General features: G+C 26.2%; 1 long non-coding RNA gene and 1 other non-coding gene across 3 annotated transcripts; both read right to left on the reverse strand.

The window, feature by feature from the left end:
* Nucleotides 1–2,736: 2,736 nt before the first annotated feature.
* On the reverse strand, nt 2,737–6,811 carry LOC138341770 (uncharacterized). 2 transcript variants are annotated; one of them, XR_011214720.1, is made up of 4 exons: nt 6,498–6,811; nt 6,197–6,298; nt 3,104–3,205; nt 2,737–2,991 (listed from the first exon to the last, which is right to left on the reverse strand). It is a non-coding gene; the product is annotated as an uncharacterized lncRNA (long non-coding RNA). The 2 variants fall into 2 exon arrangements; XR_011214719.1 differs by lacking the exons at nt 2,737–2,991; nt 3,104–3,205 and having other exon boundaries at nt 6,053–6,298; nt 6,498–6,649.
* On the reverse strand, nt 6,254–6,550 carry MIR167b (microRNA MIR167b). The gene has a single exon (NR_130091.1). It is a non-coding gene; the product is annotated as a microRNA MIR167b (primary transcript).
* Nucleotides 6,812–13,601: the final 6,790 nt, after the last annotated feature.

The following is a 13,601-nucleotide window of genomic DNA, read 5'->3' on the forward strand; positions in this document are numbered from 1 at the left end:
TTATGAAATTTATCAGTTAAAATAGTAATTTTTTTTGTGATTATACGTAAATTATTTTATTAAAGATGAAATAAATATTTTAAAGTTAAATTGTTAGTACAAAATATAAAAATGTGTTATTTTTTAAAAATTAACTTAATTAAGTGAGTTATATTAATTGGACAGAAAAAGTATTAATTAATTTGATGGATATTCATTTGCTTAACTGAAATCAATTTGATTTTTTGGATATTGATTTATATTATACGTGCTAAATTGTTATGAGTATCACTAATTGATTATTATCGATATGATTATTAAGATTTTACGTACAAATAAAGCATTGTAAATCATTTAGAAGCAAGGGGACAAACCACATGAATCATACAAAAATAGATATTAATACCTTAGTTTGAGATGATTAAAAATAAAAATATAAAACTGAATCTTAATATTAATTCAAAACAAAACATAAGTTCTATTCTAAAATTTAAAATCTTCCAATAAACTCCTTATTCTAATTCCGTCTCTGATCTACTTCATCTCTAGTGCTTCTACCTCTCATATCACCACCTTCATTGTCTCCATTTGCATTTATATATATTAAATCATTTTCATCTGAATCATCATCACCAAAGTTTGATACACTCATCATCTTTCTAATCTATATATGCAGTCAATCCACATAACTGTCCAATGTACACATATCGCGTAAGGTTTGATAAGGGTAGAGTGTTGTCTTGTCTTGCGAAGGTTCTTTGCAGTTATATATTGACATATATTGTTTATTGTGTTTCAACTATCACACTATTTATTGACGTTATTGTTCTTTCTTGTGAACTTTACACTATTTTTCTTATTGATGGCTATATATACTTCTTCATTGTTTTCATCCTTCTAATACTTGAATTTGATACACTTGAGTTGAATTCGAAATAGTGATAAGGTCGCAATGATAGGCCATTTGAAACCATTTATACTTACAAAAAAAGTAGAGTGCTTTATTTTGGAGGAATATGTTACGTTTGTTGCTATATATGCTTCTTCATTGTTTTCGTTCTTCTTATACTTGAGTTTGGTGCAGTTGAGCTGAGGTTTGAAATAATGATAATGTCAATTACAGGCCATTTGAAACCATTTACTCTTAAAAAAAGTATTTTATTTTGGAGGAATATGTTTGGAGCCAATATAGGCCATTTGGAACCATTTCTACTACTAATAACTAGACTTTTTACTCGAATTGTGCCATTTAGCTACCAATAATATACTTAGCTAAAATGGTTTATTTTATTATTTAAGACTGGAAAGAGATTGATTACCAAGATCAATCACATTTTTTTATAACATAAGAGATCTCCATTGAAATCCTAATAAGGTGCCACAAAATGAGGGAACAGATCGATACATGCCTATTTGGTTTTGTGCAATGACATAAAAAAGATTTATCTCTTTAAATGACTAATTACATGTAGAGCGGTTAATATGGGCTAGGCCTGTTGGGTCGGCCAGGCATAACCCACGATTTAATAAAGGTGGGCTACGGTTATTGGATCCCATTTGAGAAAAGAGTTATTTTGTCTGGCTTGAATAAGTCTGCTGATTTGTGGGGCTTGAGAAATATCGGTAGGGTCGGCCCGTGGGCCAATAAAAAATAATTAAAAAATATAATATAATATTAAAATTTAAAATTAAAGAGAGTCCAAACTCAAAACAATTAGGTTAATATTTTTATTTAGATTTTTATAGTTTTACTTGAAAAAAAACTTAATAATATTATAAAGATAATTTTATTTGTAAATTTGATTAAAAAATAGTAACATTAACATCATATAATATTGTTTTGTCGATATTTATGATAATATTTTAAAATTATAATATATAATTTAATTTAATAATTTTAAAAATAATATAATTTTTTAAAAAGTGAGCTGGTCTGACAAGCCTGTAGCCCACGTATTTGTAGATTGGCCCACACTAAAAATGGGCTAGCCCGGTCTGACCGTAAAATATCGATACCTGTATGGATTAGTCCGAATGAAATGGGCTAGCCCATATTGATAGCTCTAATTAGATGCTTTTATTGGGAATACAAGTCTGTTAGAAGTCAATGCAAATTTTAAACTTATGCTTTTCATACCATATAGGAGTGTGTATATATATAATCGAAATCGTACATTATCTTTATCAGTTTTTTTTAATCTCTTTTCTCTAATTTTTTTTATCAAGTTTCGATATATTATATATGAAATGAACGTACGGTATATTATACTTGTAGAATTACAAAATATAGTGTTAAGTTTTTTCACAAAATAAACATTTTACTACGAATTATAGAAAGCTTTTATATTGGAATTCTTTAAGTAATTAAGGAAGTATTCTCTTGCTATGCACTAATTACAAAAAATGAGGGGAAATGCATGCAGTTCACAAGTCTAGTAACTTGAAATTATATTTAACTATTCATTTCAGCCATAAATTGAAATAATGTCTTTTTAAATTTGAATTTTTAATTGTAATTTTTGAAACTTCAAATTATGTTTGTACATACATTTTTTTATTTTTTTGAAGTTTTTTAATCAAAGGACATGAAATATCTCCCGAACATAGATCTTAACTAATATTTTGGAACCTTGATTTTTTTTTGTGAAAATATATATAATTTCATTATCTAATAAGGTTTTACGAGCAAATAAATATTTAAAAATTTGAAACAAAACCTATGACCAGACGTTAGCTTAATTTTAAGAAGTCCAAAAATTCAAAGGCAGCACAAGTCATATTAATCCAAGATTGACAAATGTGTATAAGAGAGAGATTTAGAGTTACGTTCTTCACATTTCCACTCTCTCTATATATATCCTATTTAATTAGAGCTAATGTCTAATGACAATGACAAATGAAGAAATTACATACAATTTTCAATGATTAAGTTTTCCTATTAGTAGAAAGAAAATTAAGCAAGATTCTTACTTATACCTAGGGTTCAAAATTCAACATAGTGGATAAGATAATCTGTGACAAATGAAGAAATTACATACAATTTTTAGTGGTTAAGATTTCTATTAGTAGAAGAAATTAAGCAAGATTCTAATTTAATTTAATTTATAGGCTTCAAAATTCAAACCTGGATAAGACGATTACTGACGAAATGCAACCACTACTCCGTATGAATTTTTAATTAGTTTCCTGCCAAGTGTATGGTATCTACAGTGGAGTCTGATAAAGTCTGGATTCATGTCGAAAAATCACAAATTAGGATAAAGCATTACCTAAAAAAGACGCATTTGTATGTAAGAAGACTCAAACCCGAAACATCTAATTAAGAATGAAGAATTATTTACTATTCCGCCATAACCAGTGATGGTTATGTATCTATTGGCATTGGTTTCTCCAATTAAATGGTTTGGGAAATAATGAATGATTTGTTTTCGAGTAAATTAAACAAAATAACCCTTCGATTATTGATTTAACCGAAAATGACTTAACTATTACTTTACTACTAGATATAGCAACGTAATCACTTAATTTTTCTCCTTCGTCCTCATTTGTTTTCTCTATTGCATTTCTTTATAATCTATATCAAATACGTGAATCGATTTGAATGAATAATAAATCAAAAGAATCGAGACATGAAAAAAAGTTTATACCTAAAATTTGAATTGTTGATTATTGAAAGATCTGATTGTCCATTGAAATATCATTTATGAAGAACTTTTTTTTTTCATTGAAGAGCTTCGTACTATAAACATGAATTATTTTGAGTGAATTAATAAAAAACTCGAAACATTGAGATGAACTCATATCTAAAATTTATGACTGTTTAAAGGAGATTTAAGCCGGTCGGAATTGAAATGATAACTTCAGCTCAAGAAGATGGGTTGCTACAATATATAAATATTACTCTACATAACAAAGTATGTGAATATATATACATAGGCATACATTGTATATACATACTATAATTATACATTCTTTATACAATAAAAGTACATTTCATATACATACGACCATTAAGCTAGATAACAATCTTTTGCTGTGGGGTACATTTATGCAAAAAGATCGTTATTTTTCCCTTAATACTAAAGTGATTAATTATCACGTATAATTTAAGCCAACTCAAAGTCAAAAGGCAAAAACCACAAACACGAATGAAGAAATAAACCTCTTCAATTTGTAGACTCAAACTCGAGTCGAGACATATCTATATGTATTGTTTGAGGTGTTTAAAATGAATATCTTTTAGTTAAGATGTTTAAATAAAATATCGTATTAACTTTAGAGGATTATCAATGGAAAACCATAGGACATCGACATGCTAGTAACCATATTTATAAATAAAAGTTTACCTATACATATATTTTTTTTCATCTTACAAGTAAGATGATTATATATGTGAGTATATGTAAGAACAATTTTCACATATAGCAAATACAAAATTATATATTTGGATGTTACAGTTATATTTTTGAATAATTGTGCTCCATAACAAACATAAATATGTATATTTCATTATACATTTACAAAAAAAAACATTGTATAAAAACTGTTTGTGTTTCGATAAACATATATAAAAGATCAATTGTAGAATCTGTTGTATAAAACGAGAAAGAGAAAAGACAAAAGAAAACTGGCCAGAGAAATATTTGTATTGTATAATTGTAAGTGTATAAGAAGAAGATATATATCTTTGCATGTGTATATAGAATTTTCTCTCGTTTTATACAAACAGAAACACAATTTATACATTTATTTTCTGTTTGTATAAGTGAGAGAAGCGAGGGTGGTGAGCAAGATCTGGGAGAGTGGCGTGCGAGATTTGTGAGACGGGAGAGATGAGAACGAAAATATATGTGTATATATAATTTTGTCTCTCTTTATACAAACAAAAAACGAGAGAGGCGAAAGAGAGAACGAGAGTGTCGAGCGAGATTCAACAGGAGAGACAAAATAGCAATAGTTTGCTATACAATTAAATTAAATTATGATTATACCATTTGATTTGAATAAATAGTTTGCCATTATATACAATTTTCTTGTATGTTTATATAATTCAAACTCGATAATAATATGCCAAAACGGTAACATGAAGAAATTAATTAAACAGTTGAACAAACACAAGAATGACAAGTTTACGTGGACATATTTATTCTTCGAATAGTTATTGTTAGGTGGTGATATATAAATAATAACAAGGCACTAAATAATGGAAATCATATCAATGTTTTACCTACCACAAATGAATTTGTAATAGTTTTTTTTTTTTAAAAAAAAAAATTAAGGTGCACCACTCACTAAACTTTTGTGAGGTAATTAATTAGGTATAACTATATTTTAATTTCCACATGTATATATATATATATATATATATATATATATATATATATATATAACAAAAAAAGTACAGTTGTCATCATTTAATTGAACATCATAACATAAAAATTACTAGCACAGTATCATACCTTTCTCGTGTCTTGGAAATCTATTTTACATTTTAATTACTTGGATCAATCGATACATCTTTTCATTTTTATTTGTTCAGTATTAGTATAATATATTCCTTAAATAAATAGAATAATAATTTATTATATATCTTTTTAATTATAATAAATTTAGTGTATCGAAAAATTCATTATAAAAGACTATAGCTATTAATTAATAATAAATTATTTCTTCATCTTTTTAATCGAATAAGTAAAAATAAATATTTGTTTTAACATAGCGAACGAATAAAAAAAAATCACACGAACAAACAATCCCACACCCACACAAGGTACACTTAATGGATTAAAGTTCACAAAAAAAGTTAACTAGAACCCTAAATAATTTGGTGCCTTATATATTTGGTGATTTTACATGCATAATTAAAGTTCAAATTCAAATTAAAAGTCATAAAAAATAATCATCATTTCATCCAAATTCAATATTTTTAAAATGCAACATAAATTTCTATATATTAAAAAAAATCCATTACAATTAAGATAAATAATAAGTTTGAAGAAATAATAGATATTCAACATCTGAAGATTAAATTCATAAAATTTAAATCCTGAATTCATAAAATTTAAATTCTGAATTCACTTGACAATATATATTGTATTAGATGAAAATAACAATATAATGTTACACTTTGAGAAGAGAAAAAAAAAAAGAAGGGAAGAAGATAATCAACAGTAAAAGATAAAATTACATAAAATAAAAAGATTAGAGAAATAATTACCTGAGATAAATGAATGTAATTGAGAATTAAGTGAAAATTAAAAGCCCCCCTTTTTTTTCCTTTGTGTGTATTGTTGGTGAGTGATTGAAGCTGCTAGATGACCTGATGGAACCAAAGCTATCTATCTATATTTTCTTCAAAGAAATAAAATCCTTACAAAAATTTAATTTTCTTTTTTTCAAATCCAAAAGAAGGAAATTAAAAACCTCAACATTTTTTTTTTACAAAAAATTCAAATTTAAATTCATTTCTTCTTTTTATAAGAAAATATAGATGAAATATAATAGGATTTTGTTCTTACCAGATCATGCTGGCAGCTTTAACCTCTCAAAAAACCAACATACAGAAGTGAGACGGAGTTAGAATTTAAAGTTTATGCATTCTGATCTTGCGGACCGAAATAGATTCAAGAAATTAAAAAGCAAAAAAATGATAGAACAAATGGTATGACCTATTTGAGGAAGCATTTTAAGGTATATAAGAAAAGTGGGGCATTTTCTTTCTCTTTGTGGGGTGGGGTGGGGGTGGGGTGGGGTGATAGGGGGGTGGGGTTGGGAGGAAGGATGCCCTATAGTTTATGCAACATAACATATACACAAGAACCATGCAGGGTTTTGCAGTATACCTGTCGTGAATATAATCTATTATATATAGATAAAAAAGTCATCTAACTCGATCGAACTCGATAGACTTTGGATATTTTCTTACAGCTGTTGACATTGACTTATTGCCTCCCTGTCCTCTTCTTCCTTGTCTAGTTTCTAATTGAGTAATTTAATTTTAAAGAAATGGAAAAAGGAACCACAAACTTTTATGTCATGTATAAAACTTACCATTAATTAGTTCCTATAATTATAAGTTAGTTTATATTAAATTTAGTGGTCCATATATATTTGATTAAAACTAAAATGTAACTGGCCCATTATATAGTTGCTATAGTAGATTTGAGTTAATTGAAATTTTGGACCACTAAGATTATGGGTCTCTGCTGGTTTAGTCCCTTTAATATTTGGTTAATAATAATTTCACCATCAAATTCTACATTAATTAACCATGATTTCATGTATAATTTGTTCTGTGAACCAAACAAATGACTTTCATTTTCCCCCCCTTAGAATTATCTAAAAATGAAATATTCATTTTCACACGCAACTTTTTTCTTTCTTTCACTTGGTATTCGATAATCATATTAAAGTTTGACTAGATTTAGATTCATATTGAGAACTAAGAAGTTCCAAATTGGGGTAAAATACTCCATAAGAAAGACAACTCTATATGCAAGGAAACTCAAACTCGAGATCTCCAATCAAAGATATGAAGGAGTACTTAATTAGCACTCCACACCATTAACCCTTCTTGTCCGGATTCGTGTCGGAAAGTCTCAATATTGGTGGGTAAATTGTAAAATGTTCCTTTACAAAGACAACTCCATACTCGAACCTGAGATCTCCGATCAAGGATATGTGAAGGAGTATTTACCACTCCCCACAACTGTTGTTGTCCGGATTCATGCCGGAAAGTCCCACATTGATGGCTTACGCATTACAAAAGACGACTCCATATACAAAGAGATTCAAACCCTTAAGAATTCAACCACAACCATCGTTGGTCATACACCAATTGATAGGTGCTAACGACATTTGTAATGAAAAACATAATCCTCCCTGGCTTCAATATTTCAAAAAAATACTTGTCATATTTCACTTTTTTTTGAAATACAGATTACATATATAAATATTGATTGATACATATGTATATAAAACATGTGTTTTTTATAAAAGTTTTTAATTAAATAATTGATCAAAATTATTCTCCAAATTATGATTTAAGATACAAGTAGGGTCAAATGAAAGACAAGCCAACAAAATGCATGTGATGAAGTCTTAAACATTTAATAGCTAGCGATCGTGAAATCTCTACATTCAAAATCCATAATAATAATATTATCGTAACAAGTACGATTAATAATTTTATCGTGATTATAAATTTTACTATACGTGATTATATTTTGATCGTTATTTTTAATAATTCTACTCTAATTTTATTATGAAAATAATCATTTATAGCTATTTATAAGTTAAATAATTTCCCTCTTTTTTTTTTTTTTTTTTTAATATACAAACCCAAAGATTTCGTATAAATAAATATAAGTTTATAAAACATCGATCTTGAACATATTTATAGCCGCCTAGCTAAAACAGTCAACTTACCTTATTTCTTTTATGGGTACTATATTGTACCAGTTTTGTGAAACAGACCAATAAATAACAATGTATAGTTCTTTTTAAAAAAAATTTATTTATTAAGGGTTTGATATTCATATTAAATTCTGGTTAGTTCAAGTTTAGATTGCATAAATAATGTACACCCCATTTAGGGAGGAATTGCTCTGTATTGCTATAAATAGTTAATGAATAAAACTATCATTAAATTATTAATTATTTATCAAAAAATACTCAAAATAACTTTTTCTCTCTTTTTCATATTCAGCTCAAAATTAAAACTCTGATAAAGATAAAAGTGTGAATTTCATGTGTTCCTAATTACTTATTCATATTTTCTTTTAGTTATTTGTAATTATTTATCCATTTTGATAAATTAATAAAAGATAACTTTATTTTATCTATTATACTCTAATTTATTTTTTTTTGAAAAATGTAGAACTTATTAAAATTCTCAAGTTTTTAATTCATCAACTTCATAATTAATAGAGTAATGGTAAATTCACTATGTTAATTATATTATTTTCTTAATAAGTGTGTCAATTCAAACTGAACAAGTAATTAGTGACAGAAATCTTTTTTACTTTTACTATGGAGTTGTTTGATGTAAGGCATAAGCTGGTATCATAATCTCCGAACAAAATACAGGACTATATGTTATCTTTCATTTGGTTAGAAGTATAAGACAATCCTCGATATGGTGTAATTTAGTTATTTCATATGCATACTGAAATAACTTATCACGATATAATTAATTTCAAAATACTAACTTATTTTCAATCAAATGGTCTCTCATTAAATCTAAATCACAAATTTAAAACTCTTGTTTTAAAAAACTTTTTTTTACCATGAATTTGTTGTGAATATTATTAAATGGGTAATAACTACTACCTTTGGTCCACTTTGTCCTCAAGTCTTTATAATTTAGATGAGAATATAAACGGCGCATGCGTAGTTGTGGGCACATGGAGGGGATGGTCCTTCTTATATTACATGTTGTTTTCACCAATCTGTCCATTTTTTTATTTATTTATAACATAAGACAATTTTCAAAAATGCTTCTATTTTATTTGTGGACCCTTTCAATTCTAAGAGATTTTGCATTTATATCATCACCTTCTTAGCTAACATTCCGACCAACTATGCAATAATATATTCAGTGTATGAGTATTATAAAGAAAAAAAAATATTTTTAAATTATCGTAAATATTATATAGATATTTTCGATCTATTATAGTGTACAAATATCATAAAGAGAAAGAAAAATATATTTATAAATTATTGTAAATGGTATGCAGATATCCTCTGTCATATTTATGGGATATTGGTTCCTCTGTCGTTAAAAACGAGAATATATATGCGCTTTACTCTAACGAAAAACTAAATAGGAATATGTGACACAATCTTATCCGTCGATCTAATATTTTATAAATATCGAGACTTCGAATAAGATTATGACACGTGTGTATGTCAGTTAGTATAAGAAGTATATATGCTTATAATTTTTGAACGACGTGAACACTAATATCTCAAAAATATAACGAAAGATGTTTATATACTATTTACGATAATTTAAAAATATATTTATTTTTTTACCTTATCATAAAGTAAAATTTGAGGGTGATAGTGTATTTACCGACCTTATTTTTACCTCCAAAATGATGTAGAATTGGCGTTCCCAATATTATGATAAAGTATATATTGTCCCTTTAATAATATAGTCCCAACTCCAAATGGAGTATTAACTAAGGACGTTAAAAGGAAGGAAAAATATCTCTTGAAGGGGAAAATAAATGAGAATATGGATCATTAAATATTGTACCAAAAAATATTGTATATAGTAATTATAAGTGTACAACATTTTCACGTTATCTACATTATATGACAGTGCTGTTTGGATCTAGCACCAACTTATTATCAAAAATACGTATCAAGTATCAGGGTAACGTGATTAAAATAATATAAATTAAATAAAAAGTCTGGAATTTGAATTCTAAAATATAAATATATAACTTTTTAACATGAATCGTACTCTTTACCCCATCGATTAAAATATGAATTAATTAAGTCAGATAATAAATAATAGTGACCGATAATATTAGTATCACGTAACTTCAATTCAAAAAATTAGATATCAACATGCATTTATTAGATACTTTCTACTCTCAAGATAAAGACGAAATCTACATATACGGTATCTTTTCATATTCTATTTCGTGATATTATACTGAATATATTATCGTTGTTATCTATATTATAACATGCATGTATGTATTATTAGCCAGATTGGTAGAATCGAGTGAGGGTGTCCTTTTGTCTTTAGCTTTGGTGGTTCCTTTATGTCTTCTTTGATTGACAAACAATATACATAATTATTTTATTATATATATAAATAATATTGACAGACCCTAATGGAAGTGAAGGACCACAAAAATCTTTTAATAACTAATCTTATAATTTTTCTTTAATATTTGTTGTGATTAGTAGATAGATAGTCACATGGTTTTGCCTTGTAATTTAGTTGTTGAAAAAAAGTTGAAATATAATATTCTATTTTTATTAATTAAGGTTGGAGAGTTAGGTGGCTTTTGTGAATAAAGCTGTCTATTATTTATTTATTTATTTCTCTTTTTATTTTACCTTTAACATAAGAAACAAAATATAATAAATTAGGGTTTCTTATTTTCCTTTTTTATATTCCCTATGTTTTTATGGCTTTTTTTTTGTTAGGAGTAGGACTTTTCAGGTTTCTTCTGTTTTGTCCAATGGTTATACTTAGGGGTGGACATGGTAATAATATGGTAGATATCGATTATCGTATTGAAATTAATTTTTTTTATTTTGTAATATAGTTAGTATTGTCGTATTTGATACTAAATGTGATATTCATAACAATTTCAAAATATATTGTATATGTGATTTTTTTATATATTATTATAATATTAATAAATATGTAAAATAGTATTAATATAAAATTAACTATTTAGGACGTTGAAATTTTATCTCGATAGAAATGTCGTTTTGTATAATTGATTAACGATGAGAATTGCATGCTTACACTTTTTTTCTTGAATAGCTTTTATATGTATATGTAAGGTGCTATGCTTAGTATGATATAATTAAAATATTTTATGAAATTTTAAGTCATAATTATCTACCTATATTAAGTATATGTAATTAATTAATTGAAGTCGAATAAACTATAATTATCGATTTACCATATTATAAAACAGCAAAATCAAATGTTGAAATACTAAACCACTTTCAAAATAATTTAGTATGATAATATAAAATAATGGAACTAAATTTTTAATATTGTACCATGTCCCCTAATTATATATAATTTGTTTTTAGTTAGGAAAATGAGTGGTTCAAAATTCATTAATTAGATTTTCATTATCTCTAATTTGTACTGTGACCTCTAATAATGACTATCGAGTTTAAGCCACCGGACATTTATTTGATTTATAAATATGTCGACATACATCGAAAATAGACTAACTTATGGTTCCTCTTGAAGATAAACTTTCTTCGGTATTCGATTATTTTTACTCAAAAAAAATATTTTTACGTTGAAGAGAATTATTCAAAAAAAAAAAAAGCTGATATTTTTTTAAGAGTAGATGCAAAATTTTTCATTTTTTAAAATTTTATTTTATGTGATACAGTTCGAAATATGAGTATCAATCTAATTAATTTTTTTATGTGAATTTTATGGATATCGACTCTCTTGTATCAATTTGAAAACTTAGTAAAAAGTATAAATCATAATTAGTCAATAATTTAAAACATTTTAAAAAAATGACAGGCAAATGATAATAGTTTAATTAAAAGTGACGCATGAGTATTCTTTAGACATATAAAGGTAAAAAAATTACTTATTTTTTTTTTAATTTCTCAGACTAATAAGTGATAATTCACCATGTCGAGATATGAATTAAGAAAAGAGAATAATTTAATTGTATTATTAACGCTTATCTCTATTTTTTAGTTTACTTTTATTTCAAAATAAATGACAAATAATGACAAAAAAAAGCTGATTTAACTCTCCAAATATAAATTTAATATTATCTCTAGTTCAAAATAAGTGAATTTCTGATATTTTTTAAAGTTTAAAGAGATAACTAATTAAATTTTTCCAAAGTTATCCTTATCTAGCTTTAATGGGGTTTTCAAAATCAAAACACCGACTATTTCTACCTTTAATAAAAGCAAAATAGTAATATTGTAATACGATCTTTTGATTAATATAACTAATTAATTTTCTTTAAGAGGTGTGTGTCACGTTAAAAAACACTTATTTTGAATAAAAAATAGTATAATTTATCCTGAAAATTATTAAAAAGTTAGGTACGTGAGGGTCGAAATAATTGTACTTAGAGCAAATGTTTAAACTTTAATTGCTTTTCATCTAAGCAAAATATTAAATATTAGTAGGGCCTCTTGTGTGATAATGTCTAAATTATGTTTTCTATGATATATAATACGTTTTCTATTATTAAGCACTTAAAAATATTCAAACACAAAGATATTTCCCTTTTAATGTGTTATGGTCATGGCAAACATATTTTTTTGGATTTCCATAATTAAGTTATAATTAAGGACGACAAGAATGACTAATGACATGATTACTACTTGCAATTACACAAGAACTTCTTTAATCACCAATATAGATGTATGCATTTAATAGTTAATGGAAAGAGACCTCTTAATTAACGATGAAATTATATGTACCTAACAATTTAATAGAGTCAATTGTTGTCGGATAATAATTACAATTATTACATCTTAATTCCATTATCATAGTGTTTTACTTTTATATTTTTCAAACTTAAATTTTTAAAAACGTTTTTCTTGACTTGAAGATTTATCGAAAACAGTCTTTCTATCTTGCAAAAGGATAAAATTAATGTAAACCCCATTTTTCCCAAACCCTACTCATGAATTCACACGAAATATATTGATCTCAAATTCATGCTAGATATTGGACACTATTTTATGTCTTTGACATGTAATCGATATTAAATATGTGAAAGTCAGATTTTCTACGATTTCAAATTTCTCTATAAAAAAATATATCTAACAAAACATTGACTCTTAAATCTTAGAGGAGATTGGGACATAAAGTAGACTAACTACCATGACTAAAAACTTAAACTTCAATTAATTAATATCTCATATAT

The sequence above is a fragment of the Solanum lycopersicum genome, chromosome 2 (assembly GCF_036512215.1).
Source record: "Solanum lycopersicum chromosome 2, SLM_r2.1".
Taxonomy (NCBI): domain Eukaryota; kingdom Viridiplantae; phylum Streptophyta; class Magnoliopsida; order Solanales; family Solanaceae; genus Solanum; species Solanum lycopersicum.